General features: G+C 37.6%; 1 long non-coding RNA gene across 1 annotated transcript in view; it reads left to right on the top strand.

The window, feature by feature from the left end:
- Window positions 1–14,271, top strand: part of LOC113628061 (uncharacterized) — a 258,987-nt gene that overhangs the window by 8,175 nt on the left and 236,541 nt on the right. The window contains exon 2 of the long non-coding RNA XR_003435860.1: window positions 6,866–7,105. This is a non-coding gene — a long non-coding RNA (uncharacterized LOC113628061). The remainder of the gene's footprint in view (window positions 1–6,865; window positions 7,106–14,271) is intronic.

Genomic DNA, 14,271 nt, shown 5'->3' with positions numbered 1-14,271 from the left:
GGTAGAATAAGAAATGGAGCATGTTTATGAAAGTCTTCATTTAATAAAATGAGTGTTGGATTACTTTTTCCTTAGCATGGTTTAAATTAACCAAGAGAAAAATGTAATTTTCTCTGATGGCTTTTATCTCGCTGTATAAAGATTAATTAAAGGTAATGCTTTTTGGTTTAATGTGTAAGTTGCACGTGTTTGTGCATATGGAGAGTTTATGGAGAGAAATACAAGCACATTAACACTTCTGGCAGCCTTTCTTCTCTTTATTTTACAGATATTTTAAGAGTAATACATATAAAATTTCAAATAATATAGAACTACTTAAGGTAGAAATCCCTCTTTTCTACCTGCTACTTCCATTGCCCAGAATAATATACAATCTCCTGTATAGAGATATATGTGCATGTGTGTGTATATATGAGTGCATATATTAGATATATATACATAAAATATATGAATATATTTGCATATATTATGCGTGTATATATGTATATATCCCCCAAATATAATATGCATACATTATTATATATTTCAAATAGTATATATGCTATATTTTACAGAAATGAGATAATACCATATAGATTATTACATGGCCTACATTTTTCACTTTACATTTTATCATGGTGGGATCTTAGTTCCCCGACCAGGAATCGAACCCACGTCCCCTGCATTGGACCACCAGGGAAGTCCCAGGCTTTCCATATTTTAAAAGCAGTTGTGTGAATACTCATTTCAACTTGAACCCTCACACCTACCTTTCCATGGTCAAGCATTTGTGAGGAAAATTCGTCATTAGTTATTTTCTGTATTCATAAGCACATCATATCTTTATATTATTAGGAAAATAGAATTTATGCTTATATTATAATTGGTATAATATATATTGGGGGTACTTAAATATATAAATGGGTTGTTAGTCATTTATTATTTTTTTATTTTTTATAAATTTATTTCTTTCTTTTTATTTTTGGCTGTGTTGAGTCTTTGTTGCTGTGTGCGGGCTTCTCACTGTCGTGGCTTCTCTTGTTGCAGAGCATGGGCTCTAGGTGCGCGGGCTTCAGTAGTTGTGGCTCGCAGGCTCAGTAGTTGTGGCTTGCACGCTCTAGAGTGCAGGCTCAGTAGTTGTGGTGCACAGGCTTAGTTGCTCTGTGGCATGTGGGATCCTCCCAGGCCAGGGGTTGAACCTGTGTCCCCTGCATTGGCAGGCAGATTCTTAACCACTGTGCCACCAGGGAAGCCCTAGATTCTTAGTCATTTATTATCACTAAAGTTATTTAAAAAATCTTTTTCACAAATATTTCATCTAAGTAAAATTACCTAGAAATTGAAGATTGACACAGTGAAGACATTACAAAAAATTGTATATTTGGGAGACTCACTTTGAATGCTAAACAACTCCATTCAACTCCCCCATATGAAAACAGGTTTGATATTAAGTTCTCTAAATTTTCAAAATATTCCATATTTTCCATGAATATTTTTATATAAACAGAAACGATCACAATCAAACACATGCCTTGTATGTATCAAGAATGGACTGATTGATGTGATCAACGATCTACAACATGAAGTGGGGATTTGCTCAGCCCCCAGTCTTTCTGCTGCCTGGATGTCGTGTTATTATTGACTGGCACCTTCCCCTCTTTAAAGGCTCTTTGGGGACTCTTTTGCCTCACTTATGACTTGGCATGTAAAGTCACGTGTTAAATTCTGTGCTCATTTTGTCTGTTTGTTTGCATGAAGAATGATTATTCCATGATGTGAAATAATGAATATTCAAGTGACAGGAAATCTGAATTTGTGAAACCATTTCTGAAATTCTTAACCGTATCAGAATATTTTTGCTGAAATGGATGATACTGAACAAATTGCCAGGTTTTGTTTTGGTTTGTTTCCCTTCCCTTGATCCTCTTAAAATGTATTTGATGGAGGCGGGGAAGGTCCCTGAGGCCCCTGAAACAAACCTCAGGCATGACTGGATTGCTCTCTTAACAAAATGTTAGATGGTCATTTAAAATAGTCTTGATTCTGAAATGTAGACTTCCCATTCCCATATAATCATCAAAATGGCAAAACTGAGTAGAAGTTTACTGTTCTACGATGCCCCAGCCAGGACCTAATGCAGGTAAGAAGCATACACATGGTGGAGGATGGTGTGGTTTGCTTCTTCTTCCTTTTTCTGGCCCTTCCTCTTCCCCTTGTTAACATCTTTCTGACAAAAACAAACAGAGGTCAGTGGAGCAGGAAAGCTCTTAGTTAACTGACATTGTTATAAATTGCTTTATTCTCTTTCAGCCTGAAAGATTTTCTCTTCTTCAAAATGACACTCCCAACTCCTGTTAGGGACCACTCACCTGGCCCCCCCTTAAGCTGAGGCATGTGCCCCTACCTTAGCTGGTCATGTCCTCCTTCTGCAGCTGCTTAGGAACCTGGCAGTCCCTTCAGGCACCCTTTTGTTGGGGTCCTATCGACAGTCCAGGAAAGCCCTATGACAGTGCTCTTAAATGCGGCCCAGGATTGGTCCACGGGAAAAACATATGAATCCTTTTTCCCAACAAACGTTGAGAGAGCATGTCCCCCACAGTTTCCACCACTGGCTTTGACTTCCCCACCATACCTAACCCAGGATATTTGTCAGATGGGAGCCAGACATCAGCTTACTATTTCCAACTGCCAGGGACACCCATTGAGCCCCAATTTTCAATGAGCTCAGTGCACTTCTGTAGGGTCACCTGTTCTTCAAGCAGCCTAGGAGAGCCAGGGCCACATCATGATTTTCTTGGACCCTGGGAAGTTTTGCCTTCATGGGCCCTTTCTCTACAAAAACATTAACAACTGTATTTTATGACTCTTTTGGTATAAGGATGAATGTAATCCAATCTGGATTGTTTCTTTTTTTCTACTGATTTTAAAAGAAATGAAACCATCTTCATGGTTCCTAGTCATTGTGCCTCTTGAGCAGAGTGGGCAAACCAGTCTCCATAGATGTAACCAGTATATAGAACAAGTGAGACTCAGGAGGATGCTGTAACAAATACAACTTTATATTTGTTTTCTTCCTGTTAAACTACTGGGTACCAGGAACTATGGTAACAAACACAACAGATACTTTTCAACATTTGAACGTAGCAGTTAAAAAAAAGTGATGTAAAGATAGAATAATAAGGCTAATGGTGCTTAAAAAAAAAAAGAAATAACAAATGCTTGAATTTGTTTATGTGATACATTCTTCTCTATTCCAGGCCACACCCCACTTGGGGAAATGTGGGCACATGTTTGGTTTGGTAAGGGGTAGCCATGTTTCACACTGATAATGAGGATAGCAACGTCTTTGTTCACTTGGATGGGGGGTCTACCTGGTTTGAATCACTACAACATCTGCAAACATTGGCAAGGTTTGCTAGATTTTGTGATTCTAGGCTCCATTTCTTCATTTGGAACAAAGGTTTAGAAGAGATGGTCTCTAAGGTGCCTGTTGCTCTGTAACAAGGAAAGGAAGCAAGGTAAAGTGTATTTTTAAATATAGATGAATCTGATTTAAATCCATTAAGTGGACATAGATTATGACTAAATATTGTTTCTTGAAACAAATGAAACATCTCATTCATTCAACAATTGTTTATTGAAGGTTTCCTTAACACAAACACAATACTAAGTATTGGCATTACAAGAATGAATGCAACAGGCATTGTTCCAGCAGTGCAGATGGAGTGTGAAAGTCTGGTGATCAAATACATCATCCTCTTCTCCACATATTAGTGTATTGAACATCATGGAAGCCAAGATTTTTATTACTGACTGAAAAATAAAAACAGTCCTTACCTAAGGAGACAAAAGACCTGTATGCAGAAAACTATAAGACACTGATGAAAGAAATTAAAGATGATACAAACAGATGGAGAGATATACCATGTTCTTGGATTGGAAGAATCAACATTGTGAAAATGACTATACTACCCAAAGCACTCTACAGATTCAATGCAATCCCTATCAAACTACCAATGGCATTTTTCACAGAACTAGAACAAAAAATTTCACAATTTGTATGGAAACACAAAAGACCCTGAATAGCCAAAGCAATCTTGAGAAAGAAAACGGAGCTGGAGGAATCAACCTCCTGGACTTCAGACTATACTACAAAGCTACAGTCATCAAGACAGTATGGTACTGGCACAAAAACAGAAATATAGATCAGTGGAACAGGATAGAAAGCCCAGAGATAAACCCATGCACATATGGTCACCTTATTTTTGATAAAGGAGGTAAGAATATACAACGGAGAAAAGACAGCCACTTCAATAAGTGGTGCTGGGAAAACTGGACAGCTACATGTAAAGGAATGAAATTAGAACACTCCCTAACACTGTACACAAAAATAAACTCAAAATGGATTAAAGACCTAAATGTAAGGCCAGACACTATAAAACTCTTAGAGGAAAACATAGGCAGAACACTCTATGATGTAAATCACAGCAGGATCCTTTTTGACCCACCTCCTAGGGAAATGGAAATAAAAACAAAAATAAACAAATGGGACCTAATGAAACTTGAAAGCTTTTGCACAGCAAAGGAAACCTTAAACAAGACGAAAAGACAACCCTCAGAATGGGAGAAGATATTTGCAAATGAAGCAACTGACAAAGGATTAATCTCCAAAATTTATAAGCAGCTCATGCAGCTCCATATCAAAAAAACAAACAACCCAATCCAAAAATGGGCAGAAGACCTAAATAGACATTTCTCCAAAGGAGATATACAGATTGCCAAAAAACACATGAAAGAATGCTCAACCTCATTAATCATTAGAGAAATGCAAATCAAAACTACAATGAGATATCACCTCACACCGGTCAGAATGGCCATCATCAAAAAAATCTAGAAACAATAAATGCTGGGGAGGGTGTGGAGATAAGGGAAACCTCTTGCACTGTTGGTAGGAATGTAAACTGATACAGCCACTACAAAGAACAGTATGGAGGTTCCTTAAAAAACTAAAAATAGAACTACCATATGACCCAGCAATCCCTCTATTGGGCATATACCCCGAGAAAACCATAATTCAAAAAGAGTCATGTACCACAATGTTCATTGCAGGACTATTTACAATAGCCAGGGCATGGAAGCAACCTAAGTGTCCATCGACAGATGAATGGATAAAGAAGATGTGGCACATATATACAATGGACTATTACTCAGCCATAAAAAGAAACGAAATTGAGTTATTCGTAGTGAGGTGGATGGATCTAGAGACTGTGATAAGAGTGAAGTAAGTCAGAAAGAGAAAAACAAATATCGTATGCTAACACGTATATATGGAATCTAAATAAAAAAGAAAATGGTTCTGAAGAACCTAGGGGCAGGAGAGGAATAAAGACGCAGACATAGAGAATGAACTTGAGGACACAGGGAGGGGGAAGGGTAGACTGGGACGAAGTGAGAGAGTGGCATGGACATATATACACTACCAAATGTAAAATAGTCAGCTAGTGGGAAGCAGCCACATGGCACAGGGAGATCAGCTTGGTGCTTTGTGACCACCTAGAAGGATGGGATAGGGAGGGTGGGAGGGAGATGGAAGAGGGAGGAGATATGGGGATATATGTATATGTATAGCTGATTCACTTTGTTATAAAGCAGAAATGAACACACCATTGTAAAGCAGTTATACTCCAATGAGGATGTAAAAAAACCCAAAAAACAACAAAAAAACAGTCCTTACATTGTTTCTCAGGATTAAAGAGTTTTTGTTTTTTAAAAACAGAAAGCACACCTTTGGAAGTTAAAGAATGTCGTTGGAAACCAAACTGCCACTCTACGCTGAACACTTTAAAACACATTTATTTCTATGACTTTGAATGGCTCCTGTGTTTTTCCTTCTAGGAAGAAATTTGTTCTGTCAACAAGCCAATAATGTGTCTTGCACCCTACTGAATTTTGAATATTTTTATATTTTGTGTTAGAGAGCAAGGGTTATTCTCAAAGGGTAGAACTGAGTTTCATGTTGAATATCTAAGTACCACTTATAATTAAAATCACAGAAAAAAATACTAGACCCTATTTAGTATTCAGTTCTGGAGACATAAGAAAAAAACACACATACTCCTGCTATGTGCTGATAGGGCTTGTTTCAGCTTATAATAAAATTACTTTTCACTTAGAGCACTTTTCCTCTTAAAGGCTCAAAGAATTTCAGTTCATGCTTAAGGGATGTGCATCTCTATCTGGCATAATTTTTTCAAAATGTTAATAAGTCAAGAGTGACTTTCTCGTTATTATTTTGCTTCAATTCAAGCATGATATTGATTGTGTATCTGCTAATCCTTCCATATTTCTTCCACAGATTTCTGAGTTCCTTCACCTTTTCATCTACTCACTATCAGATGAGATCCCTACCCATGTTTTTCTCAATTTATGGAACTCATGGGTCATTTACCCTTAAGCAACAAATCCTGACTATAAATTATGAAGGCTGTAGAGTTTTATATGCACTAATCACAAGAAGAGACAGAACAGCAGCGTCACTGGAGCCTGGCTGTGGACACAGGAAGACCTGGACTCAGGTCTTCGGTGACATGTAAAAGCTGTGTGACCTTGGGAAAAATTGATGAATATCTCTTTGTGTCAGTTGCCTTGTCTATAAGATTGGGATGTGTTAATAGAAAATACACCTCATGTGGTTATTTGAAGATGTGGCAGTTTGAAACATGGCACCCCAATTTTTGGACACTTCTCTCATCAAATGAGTAGAGTCAGTGTCTCCTATTTAATCTGGGCTTTATGGTCACTTCACCAGTGGAATACATGGTGTCAGATTCTGGAGCCTTAAGAAACTAGGAGCTCCACTTACTATTTCTTGGGATGCTTGTTCTAGGAACCCATCCACCCAGCCATGCTGAGAAGACCTAGAAACTCATGGAGAGGAGTGGGGTCTCCTTGCCCTTGGCCATGACTGAGCTCCCAGCTGGCAGCCACACCAACTTGCCAGCCATGCAGTAACACATCCTGACAGCAGATTCTCCAACCCCAATGAAGCTGCCCCAACTGACACAACATGGAACAGACATGAGCCTTCTCTGTTGATTGCTGTTTGAGCTGAAAATTCGTGAACTAAGTAAGTAATTGCTGTGGTTTTGAGCCACTATGTTTTAGAATGGTTTGTTTGTTATGCAACAATTTTAATTGTAACAAAGATTACATGAGATACTATAGTAAAGTGTTCACAGAATTCCAGCATACAGTCATCACTTAAAAATATTACCTGGGAAAAAAATTTGAAAAGGCAATTTAACTTGGACTTCAATATTTCAGAGAATGTTAAGGTTGAACGGATCTTAGAGACCATCTAGGTGAGAGATGACCAGTTGGTGGTCCAAATGGCTGACAAGTGTATTGTGTTTGCTCAATACGTTTTTGCTGAATAGTGAATGCTTGACTAAAAATATATAAGTGAAACAGTTTGATAAAATCACACCTATGCTGATTACATTTGATGCACTCTGGTATTTTCTCTTGTGTATTTTTAATATTGGTTGCAACCACTAAATTGGTTTCATGACCCACTTTATTTTTTTTTGAATTTTATTTATTTTTTTTATACAGCAGTTTCTTATTAGTTATCTATTTTATACATATTAGTGTATATATGTCAATCCCAATCTCCCAGTTCATCCCACCACCAACAAAACCCTCCCGGCTTTCCCCCTTTGGTGTCCACATGTTTGTTCTCTACATCTGTGTCTCTATTTCTGCCTTGCAAACCGGCTCATCTATACTGTTGTTCTAGATTCTACATAAATGCAATAATATGTGATATTTGTTTTTCTCTTTCTGACTTACTTCACTCTGTATGACAGATTCTAGGTCCATCCACATCTCTACAAATGACCCAATTTTGTTCCTTTTTGTGGCTGAGTAATAGTCCATTGTATATGTGTACCACATCTTCTTTATCCATTTGTCTGTCGATGGGCATTTTGGTTGCTTCCATGACCTGTCTATTGTAAATGGTGCTGCAGTGAACATTGGGGTGCATGTGTCTTTTTGAATTTTGGTTTTCTCTGGGTATTTGCCCAGTAGTGGGATTGCTGGGCCATATGGTAATTTTATTTTTAGTTTTTGAAGGAACCTCCATACTGTTCTCCATAGTGGCAGTATCAATTTACATTCCCACCAACAGTTCAAGAGGGTTCTCTTTTTTCCACACCTTTTCCAGCATTTGTTGTTTGTAGATTTTCTGATGATGCCCATTCTAACCAGTGTGAAGTGATACTTCATTGTAGTTTTGATTTGCATTTCTCTAATAAGTAGTGATGTTGAGAAGCTTTTCATGTGCCTCTTGGCTATCTATATGTCTTCTTTGGTGAAATGTCTATTTAGGTCTTCTGCCCATTTTTTGATTGGGTTGTTTGTTTTTTTAATATTGAACTGCATGAGCTATTTATATATTTTGGAGATTAATCCTTTGTCCGTTGATTTGTTTGCAAATATTTTCTCCCATTCTGAGGGTTGTCTTTTTGTCTTGTTTCCTTTGCTGTGCAAAAGCTTTTAAGTTTTATTAGGTCCCATGTGTTTATTTTTGATTTTATTTCCATTACTGTAGGAGGTGGGTCAAAAAGGATCTTGCTGTGATTTATGTCAAAGAGTGTTCTTCCTATGTTTTCTTCTAAGAGTTTTATAGTGTCCAGTCTTACATTTAGGTCTTTAATCCATTTTAAGTTTATTTTTGTGTATGGTGTCAGGGAGTATTCTAATTTCATTCTTTTGCGTGTAGCTGTCCAGTTTTCCCAGCATCACTTACTGAAGAGACTGTCTTTTCTCCATTATATACCCTTGCCTCCTTTGTCATAGATTAGTTGACCATAGGTGCCTGGGTTTATCTCTGGGGTTTCTATGCTGTTCCATTGATATATATTTCTGTTTTTGTGCCAGTACCATATTGTCTTAATTACTGTAGCTTTGTAGTATAATCTGAAGTCAGGGTGTCTGATTCCTCCAGCTCCATTTTTTTCCCTCAAGATTGCTCTGGCTATTCGGTCATGACCCACTTTAAATGCTGATCTAAAGTATTTAGAAATAGAGCTTTAAAAATCTTATAGTTCCATATTTTAAAACAATTATAATATAGAGAATGCTACTGTAAGTCATTAGGTTGGTTTTTAACAGACAGGATAAAATTTATTCATCAAAATTAATTTAAAGTAGTCTGTTAGGAAGGCAATGCAATTGTTCAAAGGATGCTATAGTTTTTAAAACACTCAAGTTTCTTTGGGGGCTAGGCATTATTTCCTTCAGTGCTGTAGAGCAGTCATGTTATTTTAGTTATACCATGCTTTTTTTTTTTTTACTGTAAATTTATTATCTAAATTGAGCGACTGCCTTATTCACCATACTTGACTCTAAATGGCCTTTGAGTGCTATTAAAATTTAAATTTATCCTTAAAGGGTGATGATTTGGTACCTGCTATGTCATTCAAAACAACGTGCCATAACGGTGGAAGTAATTCCCCCAAAATGACTTATTAAATGTTTTCTGTGACTTGGAATAACTATAGGATGACTTTGAAGGAACCATTCTTTATATGCGTATGTAAATTTTGATGATATGCCCAGTGTCTGTGACCTGTATGTTTGACCATATGCTAGAGTGTATGAAAATGTATGACTTTGTCCAATTCTTCAAATTATGCATCCTTATTCTGGTTATTGACGCGTTTTTAGGAAAGTTTTCTGTAGCTTTGTGGTGAGACAAGTTTGCATATCCACTTTTACAGAAATGATGGAGAGAGGGCAGTTTTCCCTTAAGGCAGATTGCAACACCTCTTCTCACTGAAAAAGAAAACCAAATGACTTCTCTTTGGCAGCTTTATGCTATACTCAAAAGATGTTAAAGACACATATTTTCATCCTATATTCTGAAATTATCAAAGTAAATGCTACATAAATGGAATTCTAATTAAATGTAATGGATCGCAAAACATGACTTAAGGATAAAGAGGATATTTTATTACATATAATAAATATATATCATAAAATAATATAAGCTCTTGGTTTAAAAGAAATCTTTATAAAATGGTATTAAATGAAGAGTCTCAGTTTCTAGAGGAAATCACAGTTAATCATTTCTTCCATATCCTGGGAACAGTTAGAACATATAACATTTTTATGCAAATGGAATGCACACTACTCAAATTGTTCTTTCTCTTGCCTTTTTTAATTTAAAGTTTATCTGGCAGATCTTTCACACTGGAGCATATATACTTGCCTCATTACTTTCAATAGCTGCACATCATTTCATGGTATGTGAAGTGAGAGACTCTCTCATCCCACTAACTCAGGCAAGGAAGACGTTCAGTCATCCTTAGTTTTCTTTAATTCAACTTAATTTTATTTTAGGATTCTATTCCCCTGGGCAGTCCAAACTTAATATCTGCCAATTCTGGGTCTGGCATTTAGCTGAGTTCCACGAGGCTTAGGTAGAGCAGAGGTCGTGGCTGCAGAGTCTTGTCCTTGGTTGTTGACTTTCCATGCTGACAGATGCTGAGATGTATTTGTCCCATCTGGTCCTTCACCCTAGTAGATCTCTGGTGACCATCTCTGGCTCTCACTCCAGTTCGGTTAGATCCTTCGGTTCTCCTTCATGTGTATAAGTCACTCTCACACACACACGGGATTACTTTGCCATGCTGTGACTGGGAGGAGGTCTTGCAGGCTCTTTAGACCCATCTTTTAGTTACACCAGGCAGCCATTCCGTTCCTACTCTTTTAACACTATGTCAGGATACTCTGAAAATGGGGGGGAGGGGATCAGGAGAGGGCTTGGTCGTTTCTAGGCATCTACCTAATGAGCAAATGTTCTTTTCACTCAGACTCAGCAAAATAGTCTGTAGTTTTTGTTACTTCCCACCCCTGGATTCAGCCTTCAATGGAAGCTCCTTTCCAGTGCACGTATATGCTCCCCTTCTGACTCCCTTGTTTCCCCAAGCCAGGAAGTTTTTAATTTATGGGGCCAGATAGGTAAGTTTTTCTTATTTACTGCACAAGCTTCTAAATATCAGGGTCAAGGCTTTTGAAACTTTTTGAAACTCAAAAGCCAAACATTTTCTATTTATTTGACGTTTGCATTTTGCTCTGCCCTTTGATCCTGAAGCAAGGCATGCAGTATACCAGAGAGAAAAGAAATTCAAGCAAACAGCCCTCCCTAAACAGCTAACATTACCAAATATTATCTCACATATGTGCGTATATACTAATTATGACTCTTTATGGTTAGTAATTTATGTTGTTTCCATATGTTGTCGTTGTTACAAGCTACAGTAAATGTCCTTGCCTACATAGCTTGGAAGTTTATGTACAGATATTGACAATAAAAATCCTAGCGTTGGAATTCATGGTAAAAGTGGGCAAGGGCAGGTGTATGGTAAATAGTAATGGACATCACCACATCTCCTTTCCAGAAAGGTTACAAAACCACAATCTTGTATAGAAATGCCTGTTTCTCCATAGTGTCATCCACTAGGTTTTCTTCCATGTTTAAAGTTTTTCCAAATTGATAGCTGAAAATATTATCTCTTTATTTTCTGATTTCCCGTGTCTTTAATTAAGAGAGAGATTGAACATATTCTTACAGATGTTCCAGCATTTTGCACCTTGTGTTCCCTCAATTGCTTTTTTTTCTAGTTGTTTGCTTTTTAAAAATTTTATTGAAGTATAGTTGATTTACAATGTTGTATTTAATTCTGCTGTACAGCAAAGTGACTCAGTTGTACATATATATATATTCTTCTCCATTATAGTTTATAACAGGATATTGAATATAGTTCCCTGTGCTATACAGTAGGACCTTGTTGTTTATCCACCCTATATATGTTTGCATTGCCTTAATTGCTTATTGATATGAAAATGTGGTATTAAATAATTCTAAAGTGGTTTATATAGAATTTTTCTCAAGAGTTATATACTGATTGATTGAATGAGTTTTGTTTTGGGAGGCAGGTTGTATAGAGTTTAAGGCAACTACTACTTCTCAGTCTTTACTGCATTTGACAGCAACTGAATAAGTATTATATAAGGTTAGGAACAAAATAAATCTGAAGATGAAAAACTGAGTCACCAACACAGAGGCAATAATTATGCTCCAACAATGTTGTAATATCTCCACTCTGTAAACACAGAGCTAGTTCTCATCAAAACGGCACTCGGTCCAACCGTCACATGATAGCAGACATGGGAGACAGCTAACAAAGCCAGTGAATGGCCCTTGAGCATGTGTAATTATGCAAAGATTCCAATAACTAATTAGCACAGTGGATTTGGTCTCAATTCAAGTGTTGCAGAACATCCATTCACATGTCCCATGATGTCACTGCTTCAAAGAATTGCCACTATAATAGATTTGCTGCCGGTAAGCATTCCACAGAGAAGCTAAGACACGTAAGAACTTCAGGAGCAATGAATGAGAACTGATTGCCAACTGCGTGATTACGTTTTCAACACCTTAATCAAATCACGTAATATCTAAAATATCTGACTTCAGATCTTCTTCAGATCTTCAGATCTTCTCCATGTCCATTTCTTATATTTTCTATTTCATACTTACCTGTATCTTAAGCAAATCAGCATCCTGTCTTCCAGCTAGAAAGCACCTTACAATCTGAGTAACTCCTTAAAACCAGCACCCTGCCCCTTTTTCTTGATGATAATTGCTACCATGTCCTGAAGCCATACTGTGTGCCAGGCAACCCTGCTAGGTCATTATCATTACCCCCATTTTATAAATAGAGCCTGACACTCAGAGAGGTTGGAAAACTTGCCCAAAGTCAACATCCAGTAAGTTGCAGAGTCAGCGGTATCAGGTTCTGAGGTCTGATACATTCTGCAAGGGAAAAGGAAGGAGATTTTTAATATGAGTTGCAGCATTTCTCAGAGTAGAATTTGCTGGAACTGCTACTTAATAGCTAGCAATGCCGAAGCCTCTCTGTACATGATTTTGCCTGTGGGCAGTTAACTGTCCCTTCAATGCTCTGACTAGTTCTGTTTAATCCCATTTAAAGATTATATGGTTGGGTAAGGCAGTCTGTGCTGTATGACCCTTAGACTGCTTTTCAAACATGGAGAAAGATGCCGTATAAGGAATAGACTAGATTCCTGACTCCTCATCTCATTTTTTGGCCGCATTTTCCTCATGGAAATGGCTGAAGATGGACCCCTTCCTCTTCTGCCTTCTCCTTCCTGGTTCGCCCTCCCCCCACAGCCTTGTGACCCTTCACCTGACCATATTTAGGCTGATTGATGGAAAGAGCTTGGAAAAATGGCTTTCCCTCTAGAGGCAGAAAGGGAAGGAGTAGGACTTGGGGAGAAAAGTTGGAAGGAGAATTAACCCTGTGGAAGGGACCCAAAAGTAGTCCAAGTGTTGGACTTAGACCTGGATGATGGAGCCCTTTGAAAATATCTCAAGAAGACAAGAATTTGGGGAAAGCATTGCTCTTGAGGTAAATGTAAACTGGGCAACCTTTTGGGATAGCACCTTGTCTGTACTATCACACTTCACAGCCAGTGGTCTTAGCCACCGAATTCCACGCTTTGTAATTCAGCCCCAAGCAAGCCTGATGGTCAAGTCCCTCATTACTCTTATCAGAAGTAAATATATATATTACATTTAGAATGGATAAACAGCAAGGTCCTAATGTATAGCACAGGGAACTATATTCAATATGCTGTGATAAACTGTAATGCAGAAGAATATAAAGAAAACGAATGTCCGTATGTGTATAACTGAGTCACTTTGCTGCACAGCAGAGATTGGCACCACACTGCAAATCAACTATACTTCAGTTAAAAAAGGAAGTAAATATAAAATTTCATTTTCAGGAATTTTCAAACAGGGAAACTAGCTCTCATACTACCTTGAAGACTTTAGACTGAAGTGACTGGTTTAACTTAATTTCCTCATTTTGCAAAACTTAAGGTCCATAAAGGGAAAACAGCTTATTCAGGACCACACAGAAAAAGAAACATTTCTACTCATGTTATAATGTTGGACTAATATTTAGAAGAGAGTCCTAGTTCAACATTCGTATGATCCATTTCAATACACAAATGTTGCAGAAAACTCAAGTGTCCCTGAGAAGCATTTTTTCCCTGGTCATAGCTAACATTTATTGAACTCAGCACAATGCCAATTACAATGAATATCTTTGTCTGCACTCTCACTTAGTCTTTACAGTAACACTGGGAAGAAGGAAGTTGTAGGAATCCCCATTTTATAGGTGATAAAATAAA

The sequence above is a fragment of the Aethalodelphis obliquidens genome, unplaced genomic scaffold (genome assembly GCF_003676395.1).
Source record: "Aethalodelphis obliquidens isolate GAN/ISIS:26980383/991018 unplaced genomic scaffold, ASM367639v1 scaffold22, whole genome shotgun sequence".
NCBI lineage: Eukaryota > Metazoa > Chordata > Mammalia > Artiodactyla > Delphinidae > Aethalodelphis > Aethalodelphis obliquidens.
This window is presented reverse-complemented; position numbering and strand designations above follow the sequence as displayed.